Genomic DNA, 13,575 nt, shown 5'->3' on the forward strand with positions numbered 1-13,575 from the left:
GCACATAGAAGTCTTGAAATTTTGGATAGAAAGTACTTTTCCTTTGACAAAAACAATGGAATTGCTTAGAACGTTATAGAAAGAACAGTTACAATAAAGAGGACTGAGGCAGTATTTTGCAAAGAGCACCTGCTAATGATAGAAAGTGCAGGCAACCTCTCAGTTTGCTCAGTGATACTTGGAAATACTTTTTAATGGAAGTAATCTTCATTCATTTCTTCTGTTACTGCAGTGATCCTTGCTCTCAGGACAGTCTCTTTTGCTCTGTCCCCAACTGTCCTCCTCCAGGTGGCACATTCCAACAAGGTGAAAAAACATAGCTTTATACATATATATGTGTGTGTGTGTGTATGTATGTATATATATGCAAATCCATAGTTATTTAATATTCAGCACTGCTATGGTGAGTTTCTTGGAGCAAAAGCTGGGGTCCACAAGCCAGTCTCTGCAGAGGGACCCCCTCCTCCCCAGTGTTAGGAGAAATATCCTACCTAACACGTCAGACTTCCCCCACCTCCCAGAGAGAGTCCATTAGAGGTTAGGTAACCCTGTCTGCTTCTCCAAAGCCATCCTCTGCAGGTGGAATTCTCAATGAAGCTAGGAAAGCCTGCAAGAGATCCCATCAGTTTTGTCTATGATTTTCAATGCTTAATAAGCAAGTCATTTTTCACAGAGAAATTCTCAGGTAAACTAGCTGAGGGGATGAGTGGCATGGTGGCTGAAGGCAGTTTCTGTTTGCAGTTTCAAGAATGTCACAAAGCAGATTGCCGCTATAGTGACAGAGAGGCATCAAGTTTGTGCCGATGGACAGCGCAGAGGGAAAGGCTAGGCCTGTGGCCATTAGAAGCCTGCCCTGTGCAGAAATGAGCCAACCATCCCAGGAGTTTCATGACCCTGGGAGCGAAACCGGTAATGAGGTCAGGTTTGACTAAGAATAGAATGCAATGTGAAGCAAAACTAGTCTTATGTGATGTATGATTTTAGAACTGGACTATGGTGGTATTGTGTTCCCCAAAATATTGTGTACCTTAATAAACTTATCTGGGGTCAGAGAACAGAAAAGCCACAAGATACTTAGGCTAGAAAATGTTAGCACACGCCTTTAATCCTAGCATTCCAGCGACAGAAATCCCTCTGGATCTCTGTGAGTTCAAGGCCACATTGGAAACAGCCAGGCATGGTGACTCACGCCTTTAATCCCAGAAAGCAGCCTTTAATCCCAGGGAGTGGTGGTAGAAAGCAGAAAGGTTTATAAGGCATGAGGACCAGAAACTAGAAGCATTTGCCTGGTTAAGCATTTGGCTGGTTAAGCTTTTAGGCTTTGGAGCAACACAGTTCAGCTGAGATTCATTCTGGATGAGGACACAGAGGCTTCCAGTCTGAGGAAACAGGACCAGCTGAGGAACTGGCAAGGTGAGATAGCTGTGGCTTGTTCTGTCTCTCTGATCTACCAACATTGACCCCAATAACTGGCCTCGGGTTTGATTTTATTAATAAGAACTTTTAAGATTCATGCTACACTGGACCAAGCTCAAAATGACTTTAAGATGATATATAATTCAACCTTTATTTATAGGTGAGGATGCGTAGAAAAAATTTAAAAGTCTGCTCTCTGAAGTTTAGTTACAACAAGTGCCCCTGGCAGTGGCTCCATCTAAGAACAAGGTGAGACAGCATTGGCTTCGGAGCTAGACAGGGCTGGTGTCCGAGATCTACTGCTTTCTTATCCATGTTAGCATCAGCATTTACATACGTGGAACAGCTTCTTTCTAGAAGTGACACAGAGTGAACAAAGCTACATTTTAATATACCTACAACTTAGTTATGCCTATTAAATATTAACTCTCAGCCCCTAAGCTAAAATCTCCTTTGCAGAGATAAAAACTGATCTCTGAACAAGTCCTCAAATGTACCTGCCTAAAACTGCTTGTGGACACTTATTTTGTTTACATATCAGGAGGACCCCTAAGATTTCTCTCTGTATCTGTGGGTTTTAAATTTTTTTTTTTAGTAGCTACAAAGTTCTTTGAATCTCATGAAAGCCATTACTGGTCTTTGCCCCAGAAGTTCATTTAGATACATACACAATTTTCTCTAGGTCTCTAGAAACCCTGAGGGCTTCTCCATAGACTGAGACCCTCTTAAACTTTAATATACCAAATGGGTGAAATATTATACACTAAAGACCCGAGCAAGCCTAACATAATTTCTTCAGTGAGAGAGAAGGAGGACTGGTGTGGGGGGAGGGGCAGTTAGTAAAGGACCTCTGGAGTGACGATGCTTCAAATGCAACCCCAGCTTCTGTCTCCACAGCCTATGTGAACTTGGCTTGCCCATGCATGAAATGGAGAACATAATGCAATTTATCTTACAGGATTGTTCAAAGAGTATATTAAAATTGTAAAAATCAGGAGTGTGAATTATCATTTCTATAACCAGCCCACAGTCACTGAGCCTGTTGCGTGCCAGTCAGTATACATGTCAGGCACATGAAGTGTGGAAACAAATCATTTTACATCTTTGGAGGCACCCAAATAACCACTCAGATACTTCAATCTAGAGTTCTCATTTTATAAAAGCATCAAGCAGGGTTTTTAATCCAGGAATTACTGTATTTAAAAGCAGCCTCCTCTTCCACCAGAGGCCAGGCCAGCATCCTGAACCCCAGGTAAAACTGCCCCCCACTCTACCAGCACTCACCCAGCGTAACTCCAACTGCCCTTCCTTTCTTATCACCATATCCCTGCCCACAGTTCTGGCAGAAGCTTTCCATCCCATCAGAGGCCAGGCCATCTCCCTGAAAACCAGGGAAGTTATTCCCCCACCCCCTGCCCTGCCTACAGCCACCCAGCTTAATCCCAAGTGCCCCTCCTCTCCTTGTTACCTTAGCTAGGCCCACACATACCTCTGGCAGAAGCCTTCTATCCACCAAAGACCAGGCCAGCATCCTGAACCCAAGAGACCAGGCCAATTCCCTGAAAATCAGGCAGAAGTCTCCTATCCCACCAGAAGCCACGCCCAGGATCCTGTGCTTCAGAAGACCCCTGGCCATATCAGAGACCATTCACACAGCCAGAACTCTTGCCCCAAACTTGGGCAGCAACCACCTGCTTGACCAGAGGCCATTTAAGCCTCAAAAGTTCAGCCCCTAACGCAGGTGGAGACCCTTTACTCAAACACAGGCCGCAGCAGCCAGAAGACCAGAGAGAAAACAGAAACCAAGAAAGAAAACACCTGTCCAACAAAGACAAATCCAGAAATTAGCACCTAGACCTATAATCACTCCAAATCCAGATGCCTAAACCTAAATATAAAAACACAAACAACACCTGGGTGGTGGGGTGACAACGCATGCCTTTAATCCTAGCACTCAGAAGGCAGGGGCAGGAGGATCTATGTGAATTCAAGGCCATCCTGGTCTACAGAGCAAGTTCCAGGAGAGAAACCCTGGCTTGCAAAACCAAGCCAAACAAACCAAACAAAAACACAATAGGCAGGACAATATGTCACTACCAGAGCCCAGCCATCCCACTATGGTAAGCCCTGAATATTCCAACACAGCTGAAGCACAAGAAAATGACCTTAAAACCAACTTTATAATGATGATAGAGGTTCTTAAAGAGAAAATGAATAAACCCCTTAAAGATCTTGAGGAAAAGACAATCAAAAAATTGGAGGAAATCAAACCAAGAAAAAACAGTTAACAGAAATGAATAAAACTGTTCAAGTCCTGAAAATGGAAATAGAAGCAATAAAGAAAATATAAACTGAGGAAATTCTGTAAATGGAAAAATCTAGATAAGCGAACAGAAACTACAGATGCAAGCATTACCAACAGAATACAAGAGATGGAAGATAGAATCTCAGATGTTGAAGACTTGATAGAAGAAACAGATACATTAGTCAAAGAAAATGTTAAATCTAAAGAATTCCTGATACAACACCACCCAGGAAATCTGGGACACCATAAAAACAAAAAACCTAAGAATAATAGGAATAGAAGAAGATTCCCAGCTCAAAAACCCAAAAAAATATTTTTAACAAAATCATAGAAGAAAAATTTTCTACCCTAAAGAAGGACATGCCTATAAAGGTACAAGAAGCTTACAGAACACCAGATAGATTGGACCAGAAAAGAAACACCCCTTGCCACATAATAATCAAAATACTAAACACACAAAACAAAGAAAGAATATTAAAAGCTGCAAGAGAAAAAGACCAAATAACATATAAAGTCAGACCTATTAGAATTACACCTGACTTCTCAATGAAGACTCTAAAAGCCAGAAGGGCCTGAACAGATGTGCTATAAACTCTAAGAGACCACAGATGCCAGCCCAGATTACTATAGTTAACAAAACTTTCAATCACCATAGATAGAGAAAATAAGATATTCCATGATAAAGTCAAATTTAAACAATATCCATCTACAAATCCTGCCCTACAGGAGGCACTAGAAGGAAAACTCCAACCCAAGGAAGTTAACTGTACACACAAAAACACAGACAGTAAATAATCTCATACCAGCATAACCCAAAGAAGGACTACACATACACACACACACACACACACACACACACTACCACCATCAACAACTACTACTACAAAAAAAACAGGAATTAACAATCATTGGTTATTGATATCTCTCAATATCAATGGACTCAATTCCCCAATAAAAAGACAGAGACTAACAGAATGAGTGTGAAAACAAGATCCATCCCCTTCTGCTGCATACAAGAAAGACACCTCAATAACAAAGATAGGCATTACCTCAGAGTAAAGGGTTGAAAAAATATTTTCCAAGGAATGTAACTAAGAGACAAGCTGGTGTAGCAATTCTGATGTCTAACAAAATAGACTTGAAACCAAAATTAATCAAAAGAGATAGGAAACAACACTTTATAGTCATCAAAGGAAAAAGAAATCTACCAAAATGACATCTCAATTCCCAACATCTATGTCCCAAATATAAGGGCACCCATGTTTGTAAAGGAAACACTAAGTAAGCTTAAATCATACATCGAACTCCACACATTAATAGTGGGAGACTTCAATACACCACTCTCACCAATGGACAGATCATCCACACAAAAACTAAGCAGAGAAATACAGGAGCTAATAGATGTTATGACCTAAATGAACCTAAGAAGTATCCACAGAACATTTCACCCAAACACAGATAATACACTTTCTTCTCAACACCTCATGGAACATTCTCCAAATTTACTCACATACTCAGTCACAAAGCAAGTCTCAACAGATACAAGAAAAATTTAAATAACCCCCTGCATCCTTTTAGACCACCATGGGTTAAAGCTGAGTTTAAGCAACAAGAACCATGGAAATCCTACAAACTCATGGAAACTGAACAACTCTACTGAGTTATCACTGGGTCAAGAAAGCAATAAAGAAAGAAAATTAAAGATTTCCCCCAATTCAGTGAAGATGAATGCACAACATACCCAAACTTATGGGACACAATGAAAGCTAAGAGGAAAGTTCATAGCACTAACTGCCTGCATAAAGTATTTGAAGAGATCACAAACTAGCAACTTAACAGCACACCCGAAAACTCCAGAACAGAAAGAAGCAAAAACACCCAAGAGGAGTAGATGGCAGGAAATAATCAAACTTGAGGGCTGAAATCAATAAAATAGAAACACAAAGAACAATACAAAGAATCAAGGAAACCAAAGAGTTGGTTCTTTGAGAAAGTCAACAAAATAGATAAACCCTTATCCAAACTAACCAAAAAACACAGAGAGAATATCCAAATTAACAAAATCAGAAACAAAAGGGCGACATAACAACAGAAATGGAGGAAACCAACAGAATCATTAGGTCATACTTCAAAAACCTGTATTCCACAAAATTGGAAAATCTAAAATAAATGGACAAATTTCCTGTTAGATACCACTTACAAACATTAAATCAAGATTAGATAAACAATTTAAATAGACCTATAACCCCTCAGGAAATAGAAACAATCATTAAAGTCTCCCAACCAAAAAAAGCCCAGGGCCAGATGTTTTTAGTGCAGAATTCTATCTGACTTTCAAAGAAGAGCTAACACCAATACTCTTCAAATTATTCCACAAAATAGAAACAGAAGGAACATTGCCAAATTATTTTTATGAGGCCACAGTTACCCTGATACCCAAACTACACAAAGATGACACAAAGAAAGAGAATTACAGATCAATTTCCTTCGTGAACACTGATGCAGAAATACTCAATAAAATATTGACAAACTGAATCCAAGAACAAATCAAGAAGATCATCCATTATAACCAGGCAGTGGTAGCACATACCTTTAATCCCAGCACTCAGGAGGCAGAGCCAGATGGATTTCTGTGAGTTTGAGGCCAGCCTGGTCTACAGAGTGGGATCCAGGACAGGCACCAAAACTCCACAAAGAAACCCTTTCTTGAAACTGCCCCCTCCAAAAGATCATTCACCATGATCAAGTAGGCTTCATCCCACCCAAAGATGCAGGGATGGTTCAACATATGAAAATCAGTAAATGTAATCCACCATATAAATAAATTGAAAGAAAAAAAACCCACATGATCATCTCATTAGATGCTGAAAAAAGCCTTTGACAAAATCCAACACCCCTTCATGATAATTGTCTTGGAGAGATCAGGGATACAGGAAACATACCTAAACATAAGAAAGGCAGTATGCAGCAAGCCAAAAGCCAACATCAAATTAAATGGAGAGAAACTCAAAGCAATTCCACAAAAATCAAAACAAGACAAGGCTATCCACTCTCTCCAGATCTATTAAATTAGTACTTGAAGTTCTAGCTAGAGCAATGAAACAATCAAAGGAGATCAAGGGGATGCAAACTGGAAAGGAAGAAGTCAAAGTATCATTATTTGCAGATGATATGATAGTATACATAAGCAACCCCAAAAATTCTACCAGGGAACTCCTACAGCTGATTAAAAACCTTTAATGAAGTGGCTGGATACAAGATTAACTCAAAAAAATCAGTAGCCCTCCTATATACAAACAAAAAAGGGGCTGAGAAAGAAACCAGGGAAACACCACCTTTCACAATGGCCACAAATAATACAAAATATCTTGGTGTAACTCTAACTAAGCAAGTGAAAGACCTGTATGACAAGAACTTCAAATCTTTGAAGAAAGAAACTGAAGAAGATATCAGAAGATGGAAAGATCTCTTATGTTCATGGATCGATAGGATTAACATAGTAAAAGTAGCCATCTTGTCCAAAGCAATCTATAGATTCAACACAATGACCATTAAAGTTCCAACACAATTCTTTACAGACCTTGAAAGAACAATACTCAACTTCATATGGAAAAACAAAAAACATAGAATAGCAAAGCAATCCTGTACAATAAAAGAGCTTCTGGAAGTATCACCATCCCTGACTTCAAGCTCTACTACAGAACTATAGTAATAAAAACAGCATGGTTTTGGCATAAAAACAGACAGGTAGATCAATGGAAGTGAATTGAAGACCCAGACATAAATTCACATACCTATGGACACCTGATTTTTTATAAAGAAGCTAAAATTAAACAATGGAAAAAAGAAAGCATCTTCAACAAATGGTGCTGGTCTAACTGGATGTCAGTGTGTAGAAGAATGCAAATAGATCCATATCTATCACCCTGCACAAATCTCAAGTCCAAGTAGATTAAAGACCTCAACATAAATCCAGATACACTGAATCTGACAGACAAGAAAGTGAGAAATAGCTTTGAACACATTGGCACAGGAGACAACTTCCTGAATAGAATACCAGTAGTGTGGGCACTAAGATTGATAATTAATAAATGGGACTTCATGAAACTAAAAAGCTTTTGTGAGGCAAAGGACACCATCAATAGGACAAAATAGCAGCCTACAGAGTGGGAAAAGATTTTTGCCAACCCCACATCTTATTGGGAGCTGCTGGCAGCAGAAGACCATGAGAGTGTGCAACATGTGGCAGCTGGTGTTCAGAGGGTCAGCCTGTCAGAGCCAGGGGTTCTGTTGGAGGAGGCTATCACACAGTGCATTGTGGAGTTGCTGCCTTTTGAATGGGTTGACTGTTTCTTGTTGTCAACTTCTTGTGCAGTGGCAACTGTGGTGTCTCCACATTTACCATGCATTTTCATGTGGTGTGTGCATGTGGTCTCATGATTGCATATTGATCTTGTAAGCACACGTGATTGTGGATAGTCAAGAAGATGATTTCTTTTTTGACTGTACAGTTTTTATGATTAGAGACATATTGGTATGTGCTTCATGGCTAGGTCTGTCGTTCCATGTGGACTGTGGACACTTGGAGGTCTTGTTCTCCATCCTTGGCCACTGACAAGGCAGAGTTGGCTGGGCAGGGTGTCCTCTTGGAGCTTTCACAGAGCAGAATTACAGGTGCCTGGCCTTGTTGGACCAAAACCCTTCAGGAGAATTGTGATGAACTGGAGGTGATAGTACAGGTGTCTGGCCTTAGTGTGTCTTGGTCCTTTGAGAGATCAATAGCACCTATGTTGCCCTAAGCTTCTTCCACTGGCCCCTCCCCACTCTGACTCAAAAAACAATTAATGCTTTGTATTTATTTCTACACCAGTTTTTAATGCAAGATATTAGGCTTAGTAGACTAATTATTTATAGGTCCTGAGATTCAGGTAATTAATAGAAAAAGGCTGTTAACTTACTAACCATGTCTGGATATTATTAATCACATAAAATAGTACATGTATTGTTTGCCTTTTCCTTAAATCTCTCATTGGTTTAATTTCTTCCCTTGTAAATCTTGTAGCTATCCCTTTAAGAGATAGCCAGAAATTTTTACAACCCACAGCTGTTGTCAATCACCAATTAAGCTGACCAAGTCTTTGCCAAGAGTGACTCTTATACTTGTCCTTGAGAGTTTGCTTTGTAGTTTTTACTAACAAGTTGTTATATATACTTGGGGGAACAAAGATGAGAACAGGGATGGAAAGAACTAGATAGAATAATGAGAGAACAGAGAAGAGACAAAGAGAAGCTAAGTATGAGAACAGAAAAGAAGCTTCGTAGATAGAATCGACTGAAAAGAATAAAGTGAATGAACTTAAGAGCTCAGTGTGCTTAGATTCATTGGATATCCCTCAAATTAGTATCTCAGTTGCTTGTAGCATCTGTTCTGGACCCTGGTAGAAATCTCTTCAAGGTAGGCACCTGCAGAGAATTCATTAACATCTGACAGAGGATTGATTTCCAAAATATATAAAGAACTCTAGACATAAAAAACAAACAAACAAACAAAAACCCCAAATAATCCAATTTAAAAATGGAGTACAGACCTAAACAGAGAATTCTCAACAGAAGAATCTCAAATGTCCGAGAAACACTTAAAGAAATGTTCAACATCCTTAGCCATCAGGGAAATGCAAATCAGAATGACTCTGAGATTCCATCTTACACCTGTCAGAATGGCTAAGATCAAAAGCACAAATGACAGCTCATGCTGGAGAGGATGTGAAGGAAGGGGAACACTCCTCCATTGCTGGTGGGAGTGCAAACTTGTACAACCACTTTGCAAATCAATATGGCAGTTTCTCAAAAAAATTGGGAATCAATCTACCACAAGACCCAGCTATATCACTCTTAGGCATATACCCAAAGGATGGTCAATCATGCTACAAGAACGCTTGCCCAACTATGTTCATAGCAGCTTTATTTGTAATACCCAGAACCTGGAAACAACCTAGATGTCCCTCAACCAAAGGATGGATAAAGAAAATGTGGTATATTTACACAATGGAGTATTACTCAGCTGTCAAAAACAATGACATCAAGAAACTTGCAGGCAAATGGATGGAACTAGAAAAAAATCATCCTGAGTGAGGTAACCCAGACCCAGAAAGACAAACATGGTATGTACTCATTCATAAGTGAGTATTAATTGTAAAGGATAACCATGCTACAATCCACAGACCCAGAAAGGCTAGGTAACAAGGAGGGCTCAAGGTACAGGGGGAATTCATGGATCTCCCTGGGAAGGGGAAATAGAAGAGATTTTGTGGGTAGACTAGGGGCAGGTGGGGATGGGAACATGAAGGAACAGGCAGAGAGTGGAGAGAGAGTACTGAAAGAGAGAATTGGAAAGGGAGTGCATCTTGGGGTGAGGTAGAAACTTGATACAAGGGAAACTCCCAGGAATCTACAAGGATGACCCCAGCTAAGACTCTAAGCAATCAGGGAATGATATCCTGAACTGGCCATTCTCCTGCGACCAGGCAAGACTTCTAGTGGAGGGACTGGGACACCAACACAACCACATAACCTTTGACCTACAGTTTGTCCTGCCTATGGGATGTGCTGGGGTAAAGTTGGCACAGAGATTGTGGGAGTTGCCAACAAATGACTGCTCCAGCCTCATTCCCATGCCATGAGAATGAGTCCACCCAGCCACTGCCTGGAGCACCAGGACCCAGAGGCTAGATGATCTAGAGATCTAGGATAGAACCAAAGAGGACTGGAGGAAAAAATGTCAATGTAATGATGCCTAATGATATTCTGCTATACTCAGATAGGTGCCTAGCCCAATTGCCATCAGAGAGGCTTCATCCAGCAGCTGATGAAACCAGATGCAGAGACCCACAGCCAAACGTTTGGCCCAGCTCAGGGAATCCTGCTGAAGAGGAGGAAGGATTGTAGAAGCCAGGGGGTCAAGGACATCACAAGAAGACCCCCAGAATCAACTAATCTAGGCTCATAGGTACTCACAGAGACTGAACCAACAACCAGGGAGCCTGCATGGGACTGACCTAGGCTCTCTGCATATATATAAAACAGTTGTATAGCTTGGTCTTCATGTGTGAGTCCTAACAGTGGGAATAGGGGCTGTCTTTGACTCTTTTGCTGGCTTTTGGGACCTTACTCCTCCAATTGGGTTACCTTACCCAGCCTTAATACAAGGGGTGGTGCCTAGTCTTACTGCAACTTGATAGGCCATGTTTTGTTTCTATCCATGGGAGGCCTGCCCTTTTCTGAATAAGAATGGAGGAGGAGAGGATTGAGGAGGGCAGACTGAAAGTGGTGCAGAGGAACTGGGAGGGGAGGGAGAGGGAAAACTGCAATTGGGGTGTAAAATAAATAATTTAAAAAAGAATGTCCCCTAATAACATCTTTGAAGGGAAAATGTAAGTAAAATAAAAATACTCTGTAATAAACACTTGTTACCTCAACTGCAATGTCTCATCTTTTCCCCCCAAACCATAAACTTTTGTAAAAATCTTACCATTGTTGGCTTCTTACTCATAAGTAGGACATTTAGACCAAGACTGAAATACTGCTTGCTGTATAGTCCCTGACAAGCTATTCAATGAGTTTGTTGTTGCACTTGCCTTTGAGGGTTTTTATGAGGCTATCAAATCTCTGGAACAAAGTCAGTTCTCAAAACACAGAGTCATTGTAGATGAAGGCCCAAGTAACCCAAGCTGTTGTAGAGTATTAGTTAAAGATGTGTTACATTTGTTTATGCCGTGGAACATTTTTTGATGATGCAAAGATATGTTACATTCTTTTATATCGCATTTGTTTAACTCTGTGAAGCTGTGTTATTTTGCCTGTCTAAAACACCTGTTTGGTCTAATAAAGAGCTAAACAGCCAATAGCCAGGCAGGAGAAAGGATAGGCAGGGCTGGCAGGCAGACAGAAAAAAAAGGATCACAGAGCAAGAAAAGAAAAAGGAGAGAGGACACTAGGGGCCAGCCACCCAGCTACATAGCAAGCCATAGAGTAAGATTTAAGAAAGATGTATAGAATAGAGAAAGATATCTTTGTGGATTTCTGTGGGCCTCTCTAGCACTTTGCTTCTTCCTATTCTCATGTGGTCTTCATTTACCATGGTCTCCTAGTCCTTGTTCTCCCTCTCTGTTGTTGATCCAGCTGGGATCTCCCGATCCCCCAAGCTCTTTTCCCTCGACCCTTGCCCTTCACTACCCCCACTCATGTCCAGGCTGTTCATGTAGATCTCATTCCATTTCTCTGTCATTGGGCAATCCCTGTGTCTTTCTTAGGGTCCTGTTTTCCAGGTAGCCTCCCTGGTGATGTGAGTAGCAGTCCAGTCATCCTTGTTCCACATCTAGTATCCTGCTATGAGTGAGTACATACCATGTTTGTCTTTCTGAGTCTGGGTTACCTCACTCAGGATGATTTTTTCTAGATCCATCCATTTGTCTGCAAACCTCATGATGTCATTGTTTTTCCTCTGCTGAGTAGTATTCCATTGTGTATATGTACCACATTTTGTTTATCCATTCTTCAGTTGAAGGGCATCTAGGTTGTTTCCATGTTCTGGTTATTACAAACAATGCTGATATGAACATAGCTGCTGGCAATGGTCGAGAGACAGCCCGAACTGACCTACTCTGGTGATGGGATGGCCAAACACCCTAATTGTCGAGCTAGAAACCTCATCCAACTACTCAGGGATCTGGATGCAGAGATCCATGGCTAGGCCTAAGGTGGATCTCTGGGAGTCCAATTAGCAAGAATGAGGAGGGTTTATATGAGCGAGAATTGTTGAGACCAAGGTTGGATAAAGCACAGGGACAAATAGCCAAACGAACGGAAACACATGAAATATGAACCAATGGCTGAGGGGTCACCAACTGGATCAGGCCCTCTGAGTGAGTGAGACAGTTGATTGGCCTGATCTGTTTGGGAGGCATCCAGGCAGTGGGACCGGGTCCTGTGCTCATTGCATGAGTTGGCTGTTTGAAACCTGGGGCCTATGCAGGGTCGCTTGGCTCGGCCTGGGAGGAGGGGACTGGACCTACCTGGACTGAGTCTACCAGGTTGATCTCAGTCTGTGTGGAAGGCTTTGCCCTGGAGAAGATTGGAATGGGGGGCGGGCTGGGGGGAAGGTGAGGGGGGCGGAGGGGGAAGAACAAGGGAATCCGTGGCTGATATGTAGAACTGAATTGTATTGCAAAATAAAAATTAAAAAAAAAAAAAAAGAATAGAGAAAGATAAAAATCCAGAGGCAAACGGTAGACAGGATAATTAAAGTTTAAAAAAAAAAAACTGGCAAAAAATAAACCAAGCTAAGGCTGGGCATTCATAAGAAAGAATAAGTCTCCTCCTTGTGATTTATTTAGGAGCTGGGTGGCAGTCCCCCAAAGAGCAAAGAGTTAAAAAAAAAATAGCCAACAACACCAAGTGGAAGTCTTGAGGTAAAGGATACAATTCAAAGGCTCTCACTAATAACCTCTGTGAGGAGACAGAGGCCTAAACAATGGTAGTAATGAGGGGGCCTATAAAAAACATGGAAGTTTAGTGACTACATATGGAGAACAGAGGCTTTGTGGACTCCTGTGTATCAAACATGGATGATTCACAGAATGAAGTCCTCTGACCAAGAGAGAAATGTCTCCTTCAGAGGTGACCCATACAACACACTTTAATCACAAAGTACTTCAAGGACAATACTTAAAACAGAATAAGCAAGAAAGAAGACTTCCATTTTATGTAGTGTCTACTCAAACGCTTTATCTACTTTAATATTGAGTCACTTTTATTATTTATTGAGATAGGGTCTCACTATGGCATCCTGGCTGTCC

This window comes from Peromyscus eremicus, chromosome 1 (assembly GCF_949786415.1).
Source record: "Peromyscus eremicus chromosome 1, PerEre_H2_v1, whole genome shotgun sequence".
Lineage (NCBI taxonomy): Eukaryota > Metazoa > Chordata > Mammalia > Rodentia > Cricetidae > Peromyscus > Peromyscus eremicus.